At 48.3% G+C, this 15884-nt stretch overlaps 1 protein-coding gene across 1 annotated transcript in view; it reads left to right on the top strand.

Annotated features, from left to right (window-relative positions):
- The first annotated feature begins 2805 nt into the window (after positions 1 to 2805).
- ADCYAP1R1 (ADCYAP receptor type I) overlaps positions 2806 to 15884 on the top strand; it is a 100422-nt gene continuing 87343 nt past the window's right edge. The window contains exon 1 of the mRNA XM_058724678.1: positions 2806 to 3030. The gene's annotated coding sequence lies outside the window, so the exon portion shown is untranslated. The remainder of the gene's footprint in view (positions 3031 to 15884) is intronic.

Here is a 15884-nt window from a genome sequence, read left to right as displayed (position 1 = left end):
GCTTGAGTCCTTTGCCTGCCGATATTAAAACTCTTTTCATTTAATTGTGCAGAAGATAGATCCTCCTCAGCCGTCAGGTGGTAAATATAGAATAGCTGATGTGTAGCTCTTCATTTCTTCCCTGGCAGGCCTCCCGCAGCTCTGAGTAATTGGGGACCAAGACGTTCTGGAAGGAGGGGGCCAGGAAGGAGGGAAAAGGGAGACAGGCAGAGGAGCTGGGACCTTGCCGTGCTCAGGAGGTTATAGATCTAAGGGAGCTAGTCTAAGGTGTGTTCCTGACCTGGTCCATTTCTACAGGGCCAGTCACTTCTCTGGATCTGTCACATTGCCTGGTGACTGGTGTCCTGAGATGTTGTGTGAGGTGCAAGTGTTTCTGAACCAAGGGCAACCGAGGGGGAAGGGTGCTGTCCCACTGTAACGAGTATGGGAGGTCACGGGATCCCCCAGAGCTGGGGGCATGGAGAAGTGATCCTGATAAGCCCGCTTGACCTTGCTCATGGCAGAGGGCTACTCCAGTCTCTATACAGACTCACCAAGGAGCCCCACAGAGTCATGGCTTTTGATGCACCAAGACCCACTGAGATGATTGTCTGCAGCCCCCTATTTGCTGTCCACGCCTGGTCTCCCAGCCAGGCAATGAAGAGCTGGTGATAGAGTGCAGGCTTCTTGATTTCCAGTGTAGCGTGGGACCTGGTGGCCACTGTGTGTTTCCATGGTGGGAAAGGGTAGTGTCATCACAGTGAGATGTGGAGAGTGAGATGTTCTAATGGCTCATTAGAACACTTAGGCTCGACGTCCTCTTCCATCCACCCAGCAGAGGCCACTTAGAGTCAGCGCTGCCCATCTGCGTCGTGCCCTCACCCCCAACGCACACGGGAAAAGCAGGATGGATGTAGAAACCACATGGCCCAGACAGTGGGTCAAGGGCAGGGCTCCAGCCTGTTACTGACCTTGCACCTGGCCACAGGGAGGCAGGAAGCGTCCTAGGAAGAAGCACTAGTCACCAGACCCTGTTGTCTCTGGCAGCTCAGCCCCAACTGTGGCTTCCCACAGCTTCCGAGGTTCCCTTGGGCTCCGGAAGACATGGTCCCCACTCCATTTCCTGGGGGGGTGGGGTGGTGGCGGGCAGGGAGGGCTAATTCTTCCTCTCGGTTACCTGCTTGGCTCCTAGCACCTCAGAGCTGCTGTGCCTGACCATTGGTGGGTCTGAGCTCTGCAGATGGGCCCTGCTTCCCTGTAAGAGGCTTTGCTGGGCCTTATAGCTCCCTGAACCACTCCTCTCCATCACCCCTTGCCACTGGCTGGTGGGGACCTCGGTGGTCTCTCTTCTCCTCTCCTTTCCTTCCTGCCTTGGATCAAGGCACACCTCCAGCATTTCCCAAGGGCTCCTTTCTCCTGAACACCTGGGAGACTCTTGGAGCACCATCCTCTCCTGGTCCGGCCACCCCAGGGGCCTCTGGTTGAGCCTGCTCTGTCTGAGCCCACCTCAGCCACCCCCCCCACCCACCCAAGATCTGCTCGCCCTCACACCCACTGCCTCTACCCTTGCTGAGCTAGGTGATCCATGGACAAGGGGAAAGCAATGCCTGGGACTTGGGATAGCTCCCTGACCAGGAGGTCCTGAAGAAGATGACAGGGTGGCTGACAAGACCCCAGCCCCGAACCCTGTCATAGTCTTTCCCTTCAGAATTTGGAGCCGAACCCCTGACCTACTGACCTGCAGGTCACTCTCCTCCATGGCATTCTCAGAGCAAATACCGATAGGACAGGTGTCTTCTGGGAACATGGTAGTCCAGTCACAGGATCCCTGCGTATCAGGGCCGGAAGAGCCAGCGCAGCTGCTGAACCCCTCTGCTCAGAGGAGGAAATGGAGGCCCAGAGACAGCAGGTGGGTGGGTGTGTTTGCCCAGACTCATGTAGTGACTCCATCCTGAGACCCTGGCTTCCTGGCTCCGGACTGGCCTCTGGACATTTCTGCTGGTAGAGTCAGAATTACAGGGTGTTTCCAAGCATGGGGGGCAGGGTGACGGGGCACCAGTTCCAGCTCCCTCCTCTTCCAGCTGTGGGAACTCCAGCCAGTCACCTGACCTCTTTGGGTATCAGTTTCCTTATCTGCACAATGCGGGTGACAAGGACATCTATCTCATGAGGCGGCGTGAAAGTGCTTCTAAAGCCCCAGCATCACATCTGGCACATGATAAGTGATTATCAGCTATTATGCAACATTCAGCCCTACTGCATCGCAAACATCCTTAAAACTAGTGTGAACCATAACGAGCATTAGCTATTCAAGCAATGAACAGGCATTCGATTTACTCCCTCAGAAAATTGAAGGGTTCTGTGTCAAGGGACTGTTTGGATCGGTTTTCCGAAAGAGAAGGTTTCACAGATGACATTTTGCCCTTCGTGGAAGTTTCCCGGCGCACGGCAAGGGCAACAGAGCCATTCCACTCTTCCTGAGGCTGCTCCCGGGAAGCAGAGGGAGCCAGCAAAGTCAGGATCCTGCCCGGTCTTTTCTGGAAGCACTCTGGGTGTGCAGGACTGCCCTGGGATATAGCCCACCTTCATCTGAGCAGTGTTTCTCATGCTATGCCTTTGTGCAGTGATTATGCCCCACAGTTCAGGCCCTGGCAGGGTGGAAGAAACAATGCTGATGCTCACCAGGGCCAGAACTAGGGCAAGGAGAGTGAAGTGCTCGCCTGGGGTGCACGATCTAAGAGGTGCCCCAAACTCAGTAAATCAAGACTAGTGATTTAATTTCTTACCTCCTATGCCCCCACTGTCAGGAAATTATTGGAGGATGCACACCACCGAAACAAGGGAGCAAGCCCGGGAAGAGAAAGAAAGAAGATTCCAGAAATGAGGCCTTGAACATAGGAAGTCCAGTGAAGGCATGTGTCAGCAAGAAAATGAGGAGTGCCCTCACAGGACAGTTGAGTATCAGGCCCTGCAAACAACACATCCAGGTTCTACAAAGAAAATGGAGGGAAAATGGACCTGAGGTGTTTGACCGGAAACTACTATTGACAGGTGAGTGGCAGAGGTATTGAACACTTAGAATTAACAATTAACAATAGATACTAGACATCAGGCAAATAAAAGAAGGCAGTTGTGAACTCCAGAAAAAAAAAAGGGTCAGACAAAAAGAATGCAGTTATAATGCACACCTGGGCTCAGTGGTACTTTAATTCAATGAAAAATTGGAAAATGACGTTATTGGGAGGATGGAAGGAAAGGAAACAGGGGAGAGATAGGAGATTTACGTCTTTATTTACCATGGCAGGAAGTCAGGAGCTAATGCCTCAAACTGAAATATCAAAAAATACCACGTACGCCTGTATTTTTTTTTAAATGGAGCTAAATACTGGATGAACTACCCAAAAGGATTAAGGGTGATTGAAACCCAGAGGTGATGCTGAGCTTGGAGAAGGTGGAGCAGAGCTTGCTGACTTCTTTCTAACCTTCAAGTACAGTTTTACTTTAATTATGTGCTGGTATTAGTTCTGAGTTCCTCAAGTAGAATAAAAAAAAAAAATCAATCCTTGTGTCTCTGCAACCCAGCCTGTCATATAGTAGGTGGTTCTCAAGTGTGTGCTTAGGGAATACATAGAAGGAGAGATCCCAGTTGCTACAGCCAATGTCAGAGAGGTTACTGCCTATGTTCTCCTCGAGGATTTTGATGGTTTGCTGTCTTAACATTTAGGTCTTTCATCCATTTTGAATGTATTTTTGTGTATGGTGTAAGAAACTGGTCCAGTTTCGTTCTTTTGCATGTTGCTGTCCAGGAAGGGGTTTCAGGGGCTTCCTGGAAGGGGAAGAAGGGGTGAACTGGGACTGGAGTCCACAGAGGATTTGGATAAGCAGAGAGAAGGACCCTTATCACCTGGAGTGGACAGGTGGGGCACAGGGTCCTCAAAGACTCAGCTAATTAATTTATTGTATTGTTTAATCATTCTAAGAGTTTCTGAATTTTATTTTATTTTTTAAAGCTTATTTTTATTTATTTTGAGAGAGAGAGAGAGAGAGAGAGAGAGAGAGAGCAAGCAGGGGAGAGGCAGAGAGAGAAAGAGAGAGAGAGGGAGAGCATCCCAAGCAAGCTCTGCAATGTCAGCACAGAGCCCAATGCAGGGCTCGACCTCACAAACCATGAGATCATGACCTGAACAGAAAAGTCAGACCCTTAACGGATTGAACCACCCAGGTGCCCCTGAGAGTTTCTGCATTTTAAAGACAAGCCCACGGAGAAAGCCCCAAAGGAATGGAGGAGGAAAGGAAGAGTGTCAGCGCCCCTGGCAGATAGGGCATATATCTCTTAAATAGCTGCAGTCCCATTTCAAGGAGCACATGGCAGTCCCTCCCTTCCCCTCTGCAACTCTCATACCTACATTTGTCACTACTTCCAGAGCAGGAATACTCAACCTCTGTACAGCAGAAATACATGCAGAATTTCCCCAGATAGGACCTCTGCCTCCTGGAGAGTCTGACCCTCCCCTCCTGTGTTGGGCAGGGAGCCTGGCTTCAGCGCTGAGCGGGGACTAGGGTGAGGTAAGTAAGGCTCTCTTGTGTCACTCTCAGTGTCCTGCAGGGCCAGGGGCAGATCCCGTGGAATTGAAAAGTGTCATGTTTTGTTCATCATCAAGCCTTTTTTTTTTTAAAGTTAAAAATTTATTGGGCCATGACACATGACATTGTATTCGTTTCAGATGTGCAACATAATGGTTTGATATAAGGAGACATTGTGAAACGATTACAACAAGCTTAGTTGAAATTACTTTTAATATATTAAAATATTTTGGAATCCAGGAGAAGTGGAGGGGAAACAGCTGAGAGATGTTTCAGAAGTGGAATCCATAGGACTAATTTTTTCCCTGAAGTTATTTCTTGTTTGTTGCTTACTTAGTTTTCCTATACCTACCATGGTTCTTCCCAAACTCTCCAGCAAAACCTAAAACTGCTCTCAATTCTACCCGCCTCCTCAGATAATCTACACATACAAACCATGTCTCTTCTCTGGCTGTCATTCTAGAACTGTCCTTCCCCATCTGCCTGAAGAGTTCCCTCTCTTCCTCGTTAGTTGACCCCACGGTGTCCTGGACCCAGTGCCTTCCTATTTCTTGGCTAACTGCCTTTGGTGTAGCATATTCTCCAGCAATTTCTTAAGAAATACACAAAAGACATAAATTTTGTGAATCCTTGCATGTCCATACAGAATAAATATGTGTTTATTCTATCTTAAAACACACACACACGCACACACACACATACACACACACAAAACCCCTATTTTACTTACGTGATAGTTTGGCAAAGCATGGAATTGTAGCTTGCAAATAAATTTCAAAGATTTTGAAATCTCAAAAGATTTTTGATTGTTCAGTTGTTTTCTATTTTCCAGTTTTGTTGTTGAGGAGTCTGATGCTAGTCTAAGTTTTTACCCCTTATATGATCTGTCCTCCCATTTTCTCCTTTTCAGGTTTTTTTCTTTGTCTCTGACCCTCTGAATTTCATGATACTATGCCTTGGTATGGATCGTCAATGATTCATTGCTGCTGAATGGGTGCTTTCCAAGTAGAGACATCCTTCAGTTCTAGAAAATCTTGTTTCATTCTCCCCTCTGTTCTCTCTCTTTGCGCTTATCCAGAAGTCCTATTAGTGAGACATGAGACCTTATGATTTGAACCTCCAATTTCTTATCTTTTCTCTCTTATTTCCTAACTTGCCATTTTGTTCTATTTTCCAAAAGATGTTTTCAGCTTAATTCTTTGGCCTTCAATTGATTTTTTTAATTTCAGCTGTATAGTTTTCTTTTTATTTTCCACGTTCTTTTGCCCATTCTTTGAATATTTGTTTTCACTTACATACAACACCCAGTGCTCATCACAATAAGTGCCCTCCTTAATACCCATCACTCATTCAACCTGCACTTCCGTCCATCTCCCTCCAGGAGTCCTCAGTTTGTTCTCTATAGTTAAGAGTCTGTTTTCTGGTTTGCTTCTCTCTTTTCCCCCCTATCTTCACCCATTTTGTTTCTTAAATTCCACATATGAGTGAAATCATATGGTATTTGTCTTTCTCTGACTGACTTATTCCACTGAGCATAGTATTAGCATAATATTCTCTGGCTCCATCCACTTCATTGCAAATGCCCAAAAGATTTCATTCTTTTTTATGACTGAGTAATATTCCATCATCTATCTATCTAGCTGTCTATATTTATCTATCTCACATCTTCTTTATAATATTCCATTATATATATTATTTATATATATTTGATTATATTAATATGATTATATTAATTATATTATATTATATTATAATTTAATTATATTAATTTAATTATAATATATATAATTTGGTTATTATAATCTGGCTATTATAGATAATGTTGCTATAAATATCGGGGTGCATATATCCCATTGAATCAGTATTTGTGTATCTTTTGGGTAAATACCTTATAGTTCAATTGTTAGATCATAGGGTAATTCTATTTTTAGCTTTTTAAGGAACCTCTATACTGCTTTCCATGGTAGCCACACCAGTTTGCATTCCCTTCAACAGTGTAAGAAGATTCCCCTTTCTCTGCATCCTTGCCAACACCTGTTGTTTCCTGTGTTGTTAATTTTAGCCATTTTGACAGGTGTGAGATGATACCACATTGTAGTTTTGATTTGTGTTTTCCTGATGATGAGTGATGTTGAGCATCTCTTCATGTGTCGGTTAGCCATCTGTATGTTCTCTTTGGAAAAATGTCTATTCATGTCTTCTGTCCATTTTTTAACTGGATTATTTGATTTGGGGTGTTGGATTTTAGAAGTTCTTTATAGATTTTGGATACTAACCCTTTATCAGATATGTCATTTGCAAATATCTTCTTCCATCCTGAAGGTTGTCTTTTGGCTTTGTTGATTGTTTCCTTTGCTGTGCAGAAGTTTTTATTTTGATGAAGTCCCAATTGTTGATTTTTGTTTTTGTTTCCTGTGCCTCAGAAGATCTATCTAGTAAGAAGTTGCTATGGCCAGTGTCAAAGAGGTTACTGCCTGTGTTCTCTTCTAGGATTTTGATGGTTTCCTGTTTTACATTTTGGTCTTTCATCCATTTTGAATGCATTTTCATATATGGTATAAAAAAATGATCCAGTTTCATTCTTTTGCATGTTGATGTCCAGTTTTCCCAACGCCATTTGTTGAAGAGACTTTTTTCCATTGGATAATTTTTCCTGCTTTGTCAAAAATTAGTTGACCATATAGTTGTGGGTCTATTTCTGGATTTTCTACCCTGTTCCACTGATCTATGTGTCTATTTTTGTGCCACTATCATACTATCTTGATCACTATGGCTTTGTAATATAACTTGAAATCTGGAATTGTGACGCCTTCAACTTTGCTTTGCTCTTTCAAGATTGCTTTGGCTATTTGGTTCCATACAAATTTGACGATTGTTTGTTCTAGCTCTGTGAAAAATGCTGGTGGTGGTATTTTGATAGGGATTGAATTAAATGTGTAGATTGCTTTGGGTAGTGTAGATATTTTGATGATATTTATACTTCCCATCCATGAGCACGGACTGCTTGTCCATTTCTTTGTGTCTTCTTCAATTTCTTTCATAAGTGTTCTGTAGTTTTCAGAGTACAGATATTTTACCTCTTTGGTTACATTTATTCCTAGGTATCTTACGGGTTTTGGTGCACTTTTAAATGGGATCAATTCCTTGATTTCTCTTTTTGCTGCTACATTATTGGTGTATAGAAATACAACAGATTTCTGTACATTGATTTGGTATACACTTTACTGAATTTGCGTATCAGTTCTAGCAATTTTTTGGTGGAGTCTTTTAGGTTTTCTGTCTAGAGTATCATGTCATATGAAAATAGTGAAAGTTTGACTTCTTCCTTGCCAATTTGGAAGCCTTTTATTTCTTTTTTGTTATCTGATTGCTGAGGCTAGGACTTCCAGTACTGTGTTAAATGACAGTGGTAAGAGTAGACATTCCTGTCTTGTTCCTGACAGTAGAGGGAAAGGTCTCAGTGTTTCCCCATTGAGAGTGATATTAGCTGTGCATTTTTCATATGTGGCCTTTATATGTTGAGGTATGTTCCCTCTAAAACCTACTTTGTTGAGGGTTTTCGTCATGAATGGATACTCATGATAAAGCAAAAAGAGTTCCAGCAAACAAAAGTCTAGCGCCAGATGGCTTCACCAGGGAATTCCAACAAACATTTAAAGAAAAGTTAATACCTATTCTTCTCAAACTATTCCAAAAAAGAAAAAGAAAAAGAAATGGAAGGAAAACTTCCAAACTCATTCTATGAGACCAGCGTTAACCCGGATTCCAAAACCAGACAGACTCCATTGAAAAAGACAGTTACAGGCCAATATCCCTAATGAACATGGATGCAAAAATTTTCAACAAAAAACTAGTAAATCCAATCCAGTAGTATCTTAAAACAATCATTCACCCTGATCAAGTGGGATTTATTCCTGGGTTGCAAGGGTGGTTTAATATTCATAAATCAATCAATGTTATAGACCACATTAATAAAAGAAAGGATAAGAACCATATGATCCTCTCAATAGATGCAGAAAAAGCATTTGACAAAGTACAACATCCATTCATGACATTCTTTGAATATTTCTTTAAAAAATGGCATTCTGTTCATCTCTCCCCCCTGCCAGGTATGTAATACATTTTTTTGATTTTCTGAGAATATTAGCTATTTTTAGTTTTTCCCTCTCTACTTGTCTCTGTTTCCTCTAAGTTTCTTTTCCTACCTGCCACATCCCTTTCTTGCTTCCCCTTCCCTCTCTCATGTCTTTCATGTTGGAGGCCTTTCTGAAATGTCTGGAGACCCTGGGCAGACAGATAAGACCCTTCTTACTTAAGACAGAGGCACCAACAATCTGACAGGAAGCTCTGTGTGCATAGACAGGGCTTGTCCTTGGATAGGCTTCCCAAGAGGTGACTGGGTATTGAGCCTAAATGCCACTATCTCTAGGTCTTTGCTCTTGAGCTGAGTAGTATCCCCCTCTTGCCCACTCCAAGAGGAGATCTCTAATTTCTGTTGGGGGTTTTTAGCCTTCTGCAGGTGGAGTAGCAGATGGGGGCTGGAGGTCCACAATTCTGTATTCAGTCCCCGCTTCAGTATGGTGCCTTGTTCCCACCCTCCACTTCACAGTCCCTGTGTCACCAAGGTTTGTTTAGTCTCTCTGGAGAGGAGGCTTTCTCTCCTCAGCTACGTGGGAGGGAACTTGCAGGGGGGATGGGGAGGGCGGCTCTGACTGCTTTCATGCTGCCTCTTCTGTTTCCAGCCTCACTCCTGCTCTCAGAGGAATCTGGCACTTCTCCTTCTAGAGGCTTTTCAGGCATCAAGGCAGATCTGGCTTGCTCCTTGCTGCCTCCCCTCCACGGGCACTTAGGTGTCTGCTTTCTCAATTCTGCCAAGGCACTTCCGCTTTTCCAAAATTTCCTTGTCTCTTATTGTCTCTTCCCTGGTTGTCTGTCCTCTTCTGTCATTTTAGTCGGACTTTGTGGGAGTGGGGGCAACCCGCAGGGCTTACTTGTACAGGTGTCGTGACACAGCTGCATGGACCTCATGGCATATCTCCATGTCGGTGATCCCTGCTTCTGCTCTCCTGCCCAGCCTTCCCCCCTGAGCCCAGACCCGTGCACCCAGCAGTGTCCTGGAGTTGTCCTCATGTGGGTCCCCAGCCCCTTCAAACTCAGCATACCTCCAGCTGAATTCATCATGGCGCCCTCCACACCTGCCCTCCCTGCTGAGTCCTGCAGTAATGTATGCCCCTACCGTTCACCTGTGGTCCGGGGTCCGGGTCCGGGTCCTTCCACTTGCCAACGAGATAGTCAACTATCATGCACTGTCAGTTCTACTTCCTCAGCACCTTGTGAGCCCACCCACATGTCTCTACCACCACCCTGACCAGTGTAGGCCACGCATCATGTCTCACCTGGACGGCAACAGCCCGACTGCTCTCCTTTTCACTGGTGGGGCTCAGAGAAACCTCTCTCAATCTGATCATGCCCATTGGTTGCCCATTGCCCTTGAGGTAACCTGACCCTGTCACGTGGCCTGTGAGTCTTGCTGTCTGGCCCCAGCCAACCTCTGCAGCCCCATCTCCTGCTTCTAACCCTGAATACTCTAGACTCCAAACACTGTATGACGTGTTTTCTTCCTCCTAGCCTTGGAGGTAGGCCTATCTGTTCACCTTGTTCCTTCCCTGTCTCTTCTGTCTTCTCTCTTCTCCCTGCCTCTTCCCCATTCATTGTTGTAAGATTAAACCAGGAGATATGTGTAAAGTTCTTGGAACAGGGCCTGGTGCACATAAGCCTTACAAAAGTGTGGCTCATTGTAGCTAAGTAGGTGCTCAGGGAAGTTTGTGGTGTAGAACTGTGCCAGGGGTGCTGGAGAGAGGGCTGTCTTCTCCTCTCTGGACAACCATAGTCTCCTCGCTGATCTCCCTGCCTCCCAGCTGACCCCTTCCCCTCTGTCCTTGCACTGTGGGATGGCCAAGGCTGGGCTCTGCCCTCTTCTCTGCCAGCTACACACATGTGCACGCTCACACACACACCCGTCCTTGGGGTTCCCTATGCACCTGGCTGGTCCCACTCTCTAGGCTTTGGCTCATAAGGCTCTCTCTGCCTGCAGGCTGCTGCTCCTGCTGCCCCCCCCCCCCACATGACATCCTCACATGGCCATGGGTTGTTAATCCCCTTCTCTGGGAAGCCTTTTCTGCTTAGCTACCTCAAGTTCAGGTATAAATGTGCCCACCTCACACTCGCCTGCCTTGTTCCTCCTGCCAGAAGTTTCCTAAGGCAGACTCCATCCTCGCAGATGCTGCAGGGAATTGCAATTACTTGCCTGCGGGTCTCCTCTGGCATTAGAGGTGGGTGTGAACCCCCAGGGTATGGTGACTTCTTCCCTGTTCCGGCACAGGCAGCGGGGGCTGCAGGATCCTACAGGCAGAAGCAGCTCTTTAGCCTGCCCCAGGTGGCTGGGGTCCTGGCCATCTTTGGGGACAGGGGTCAGGACCATGCCTGCCTCTGCTCACCACCTCCATACCCACCGTTGTCCTAGCCCTTTCTTCCTTCCACACCCCCAGACTGAGCACCTGGAGGTCAGAGGTGAAGGGGGGATGTCCCTGCCCCCTCAAGCCCCCAGGCTTGCGGAACATCACAACACTGTTGTCTCCACAACAGTCCTGTCCAACCCCCCTCAGAACCAGGAGGCCAAGGCCGAGAGAGGGGAACAGTTTGCTAAAGGAGACATTGCTTGCTGAGGGTGGGGCTCAAAGCAGACTGTGCCTCTCTTGTGCTCTTATATACAAATACCAAGTCTGTAAGGCTGGCTTCTGCCCTCCTCCTGTTCCTCATCGTTCCTGCCCTTCCTCCCTCCCACAGGTCTTCAGGGCCCCTTCTATAGCCAAACACTGCTTCCTAATCTGGTCCATCTTAAAGGGATGGCACCAAGGGGCAAGATGTCCTTAAGCTCCAATGGTGACCATTCCTGTGGCCCTATATGCTGTGGGAGAGCGCCGTTGGGTTAACATGGCTTCTAGAAAATGTTCCCCAATGCCCAGCCTGGGATTATAGCCTTATCAGCCTTATACCTCAGGGTGAACGAGATCCTGACTCCTTCTCAAGCTGGCTTTTAATAATGGGATTTAAGGATGGATTCAGGGCCCCAGACAGGGAAATGCCTTTGGCTGAGGTCACATAGCGTGGGCCAGGTAGAGATCGGGAGCCTGGGCTTGTCCTAAACATACATTTCAGGACAGGGGTGCCTGGGTGGCTCAGTCGGTTAAGTGTCTGACTTTGGCTCAGGTCTGATCTCACCGTTCGGATTCAAGCCCGCGTCGGGCCCTGTGCTGACAGCTCAGAGCCTGGAGCCTACTTCGCATTCTGCGTCTCCCTCTCTCTCTCTGACCCTCTCCTGCTCACCTCCTGTGTCTCTCCCTCTCAAAAATAAACCTGAAAAAAATATTTATAAACATACATCCCAGGGCCATAGCTGGTCCTCTGGGCACCTGCACCGTCCCCTCTGTCCTCTGCCTGCTGCCTCAGAATGGAGGCAGACCAGGTAGCTACTGTGGAGGAGCTGCTGGGCCAGATGTAAGCAGTGAGTGAGTATGTGGAAAATGGAGGAAAATGAAACCTCCCTTCAGACCCTTACCCCACCCCACTCTGACTCTGCCAGCTGAAGATTCCCCAGTTCCCAGCCACGCACTTCCTCTGGGGGGCTGTGGGAAAAGGGCAGGACATCGCACCATGTGCCTTCCTTCCCGTTTTGCCTACACCTGGCCATTGCCTCCTCTCCTTCTAGTGGAAGGTGGAGCTTTTGTTGTTGTTTGTGCTTTTGCGGCGTTTTGGCATAGAGGGTGAACTCTGGTTGTCATGGCAACTCCAGCAGAGGGAAGGAGGGAGAGGGCCTGAGTGGGGTGAGTTTATCCCACTGTCAGCTGGTTCTCTTAGTGGGGATCTGCAGAGCACGAAGGCTGACGACCCAGACAAAGGCGCTGGCCTAAGAAGGTCCTGTGGGCCCTCATGTCTCCCTGCTCGACCCGTGTCTCAGCTGGCTTCTGCACCATGTAAGCTTTCCTTCTTTTGAGGGAAACATGGGCCTCGTCGCTGCTACCACGTGAAGTTCTGGGTCTGGAGAAGGATGTGTTAGTGGGAGTGAAGACAGGTGAGGGAGAACCCCCCCCCCGAGAAATCTCTGGTGGCTGGGGCCAGTGCTGACCCCCTGGTCCTATGGGGGCAGCAGCCAGGGGTGATGCAGGGCCAGGGGGTCCTCTGGGTGGCCTGAGACACAAACTTAACCACCATAAGCCTTGGGCTGGGTCATCACATAAGGGCACAGTATCCAGCATCTGATGGTTAAACACTCTTCCAAGGCAACAGTCTCCCCTTGCTATTTGTTTCTTATAACATATGTCCCTCCAATTCAATTTTCCACTCTTGACAGTGACAAAGAAATAGTTTTCCACTAAAACAACAGCACACGGCCAGTGCTAACTGGCAGCTGGTGTTAAGAATGGGGGCGATGGGGAGTGGTAGGGACCATAGCCAGATGGAGAGCTTTTTTTTTTTTTTTTCTGGGTGACGGGCAGTGTGCCTACTCACTCCAGTTGACTGTTGCCATGTGGACGTGCTGGCTCAGTTGCTCAGGAGAAGCCAGGAGTCCTGATTCTGCGAAATTTCCTGAATTTTACCTTTTTCCTCACCAGAGTCCTGTGCCCACCTAGACGTAGGACTTCTCAAGATCAAGACAAGGGGCCCCTTGCTAGCACCTAAACAGTTAAAAGGGACTAAGCCTTTAGAAACAATCTCATTTGCCTCATCCTGTGCCAGATAAGGGTACTGGGACCCAGATAGGGCTGGGACCTGCCTGGCCAAGGGCACGGAATACCTTGGTGGTAGGGCTGCAGCTGTAGGTGCCTGGTGCAGATCAACAGAAAGACAACCCAGACTGCATGTGCTGCCGGGACCCATGGCGAACACAAGGGGACCATGGTGAACCTTGCCCCATCAAGGTCCGACTGGAGAGGCGCCTGGGTAGCTCAGTCGGTTAAGCGTCTGACTTTGGCTCAGGTCTTGATCTCATGGTTAGTAGGTTCGAGCCCTGTGTTGGGCTGTGCCCTGACACTGCGGAGCCTGCTTGGGATTCTCTCTCTCCCTCTCTCTCTGCCCCTCTCCACCCCCCACCCCAAGATAAATAAATACACTTAAAAATAAAAAAGGTTATATGGGACCAAGAGGACCCAGGAATTATAATCATTTTAGCTAACATTTACTCGGATGGTTACCAGTCTTGGTGCTTTACCTGTATGTGTCCAACAAGCAGAGCTTGTGTCTTTTGGAAACAATTTTATTTTTGTGTCCTAGAGCCCCTTGAAAATGCATTATTGGGGAACTTGTCTCCTGTTTTGTAAGATGAGAACTTGGGCACATCCCCTGTCTTTTCTGCTCACTCTTAGGCTGCAGAGAAGATGTTAATTATAGATCTGAAATAGATTTAACAGCCCTTTTCCCTTGCCTGGCTCAGGTCTACAGTGGGAAGGGGGCACGTAGCTGGCTTCTTTGTGCTTCTTCCCTCTTCCAGCCCTTGTCCAGCTTGCCAGCCAGTTTCTGACCCCTCCTGGGTATGGGAGAGGCAGGAGGGAGGTGGGAAGGGTGAGCTGGCAGCATCATGAGCTGGCTTTGTATCCTGAGCCTGGCAGGTGGGTAAGTGGCTCTTCCTCTGCAGTACCCGAGTGGGGGCCATCTTTCTTCTGGTAGTCCAGGGAAGGAGATGGCCCTCGTGACAGGTAGCAGTGCCTATCCCACAGCCCACCACCCAGCCACAGGGGCCTTTCATCAACTGGATCAACCATCCCAAAGGAACTTGATCTGTGTAGGATGCCTTATACTTGGGTCACTTGCCTGCTGTGTGACCTTGTTAAAGACCTTGTTAAAGGCTCTCTTGGTCTTAGTTGTCCTCCTCTATAGAATAAAGAGGTTACATACTTTGCACAAGGCCATCTTTCTGCTGACCGGGAGCAGGCAGGTTCTCTGTTCTCCTGGCTCCCACCTGGGCCCCAAGCAGTAAAGCAAAGCCACTCCCCAGCTGCTCGAGGATTCTGAGTTCATGTCTCCATCAGAGCCTTCCGAGTTCCTGCTCCTTGCTGGGGACACCCTCCAGTCTCTGAAGTCTCCCTTGCCCCTCTGTGCAGTGGGAGAGAGGTCAGGATGTCCCTGCCCCTGCCCTTATCCTCCTTCTTCCTGAGCACCATGTGAGGGTGAGGAAGGGGGAGCATTTGACACCTGGTGTGTTTCCAGGCTTTCTCCTCCTCCTCGTCCTAACCTCACTCGCAGCAAGCACAAGGCCCTGCTGGTGGGGAATTAGCCGTGGAGGAGGGTGAGGACCCCAGAGGGCCAAGTGAGTGCTTGGATGTGGGGTGCAGAGGAGGAGGGTGGGTGCCCAGCTGGAGCATGATGCTGGTCTTGGGTAGAGGGAGAATTTGCTATGAGGCAAGGGGAGTGGGTGTAGGTTTCCCACCTGGTAAGGGGTTCAAGTTCTGGGGATCCGGTGCTTCCTTTCCTCTCTAATCAAAATGCTGGGGAAGCATGCCCCTGACCTCTTGTTGGCTGGGACAGGGCTGTGGGGGCAGGGCAGAGACTGGGTAGGGGGATGGGTTCATTACCAGGAGTCCTTGCACCTCCTTCAGGCCTCAGCACTTATGTCCTGCAGGTTGGGAGTTAACTTTTATTTTCAGATGAGATGGGGCAGGTCAGGTTAACCAAGAAATATCTAGGAATTGGCGCCTAACATCTTTGTCCTAACTCCCAGGGAATAGCCCCATTACCCGGGCTCCCACAGGCCTCCCTGCTAATTCCCCTGGTATAGCCCTTCACACGCTGTAGGGAAATGACCACTGTGCCCATCCCCTTCTTTGAGGCCCAGGGCCTGGCTTGTGTCCTGTTCGCCTCTGAACCTCAGCACTGAGCCCCATACCTGGCATGGAATAGGCATGTGACCAGTGTTTGCTTAGTGAATGACCAAATGCATCCAGGAAGAAGCAGGGATGGGAAGAGGGGAGATGAGATTGAAGGGGTGGGAGTGTTAGAGGAAAGTCTAGGTGTGGGTGCCAGTTCTGGCCTGCTGGTTCATTTCTGCCTCTCAGCAGGAAGCACGGGGGCACGCTGGAGGGCCCTCCAGACCTTCTGTCTGCTTACTTACGTGGGGTGGGAGGTCGCACGCCCCTAGCCCACCAGCTCTGCAGCCAGGGCAAGCAGTGAGCAGCCTAACCCTACACCCCTCCTATCTTGGGGAAGGGGAGCTGCTTTGGGGATGGTAGGGACAGGTAGCTGCAGAGATTTGGAGTCAGAGGTAGGAG

This window comes from Neofelis nebulosa, chromosome 4, assembly GCF_028018385.1.
Source record: "Neofelis nebulosa isolate mNeoNeb1 chromosome 4, mNeoNeb1.pri, whole genome shotgun sequence".
Lineage (NCBI taxonomy): Eukaryota > Metazoa > Chordata > Mammalia > Carnivora > Felidae > Neofelis > Neofelis nebulosa.
This window is presented reverse-complemented; position numbering and strand designations above follow the sequence as displayed.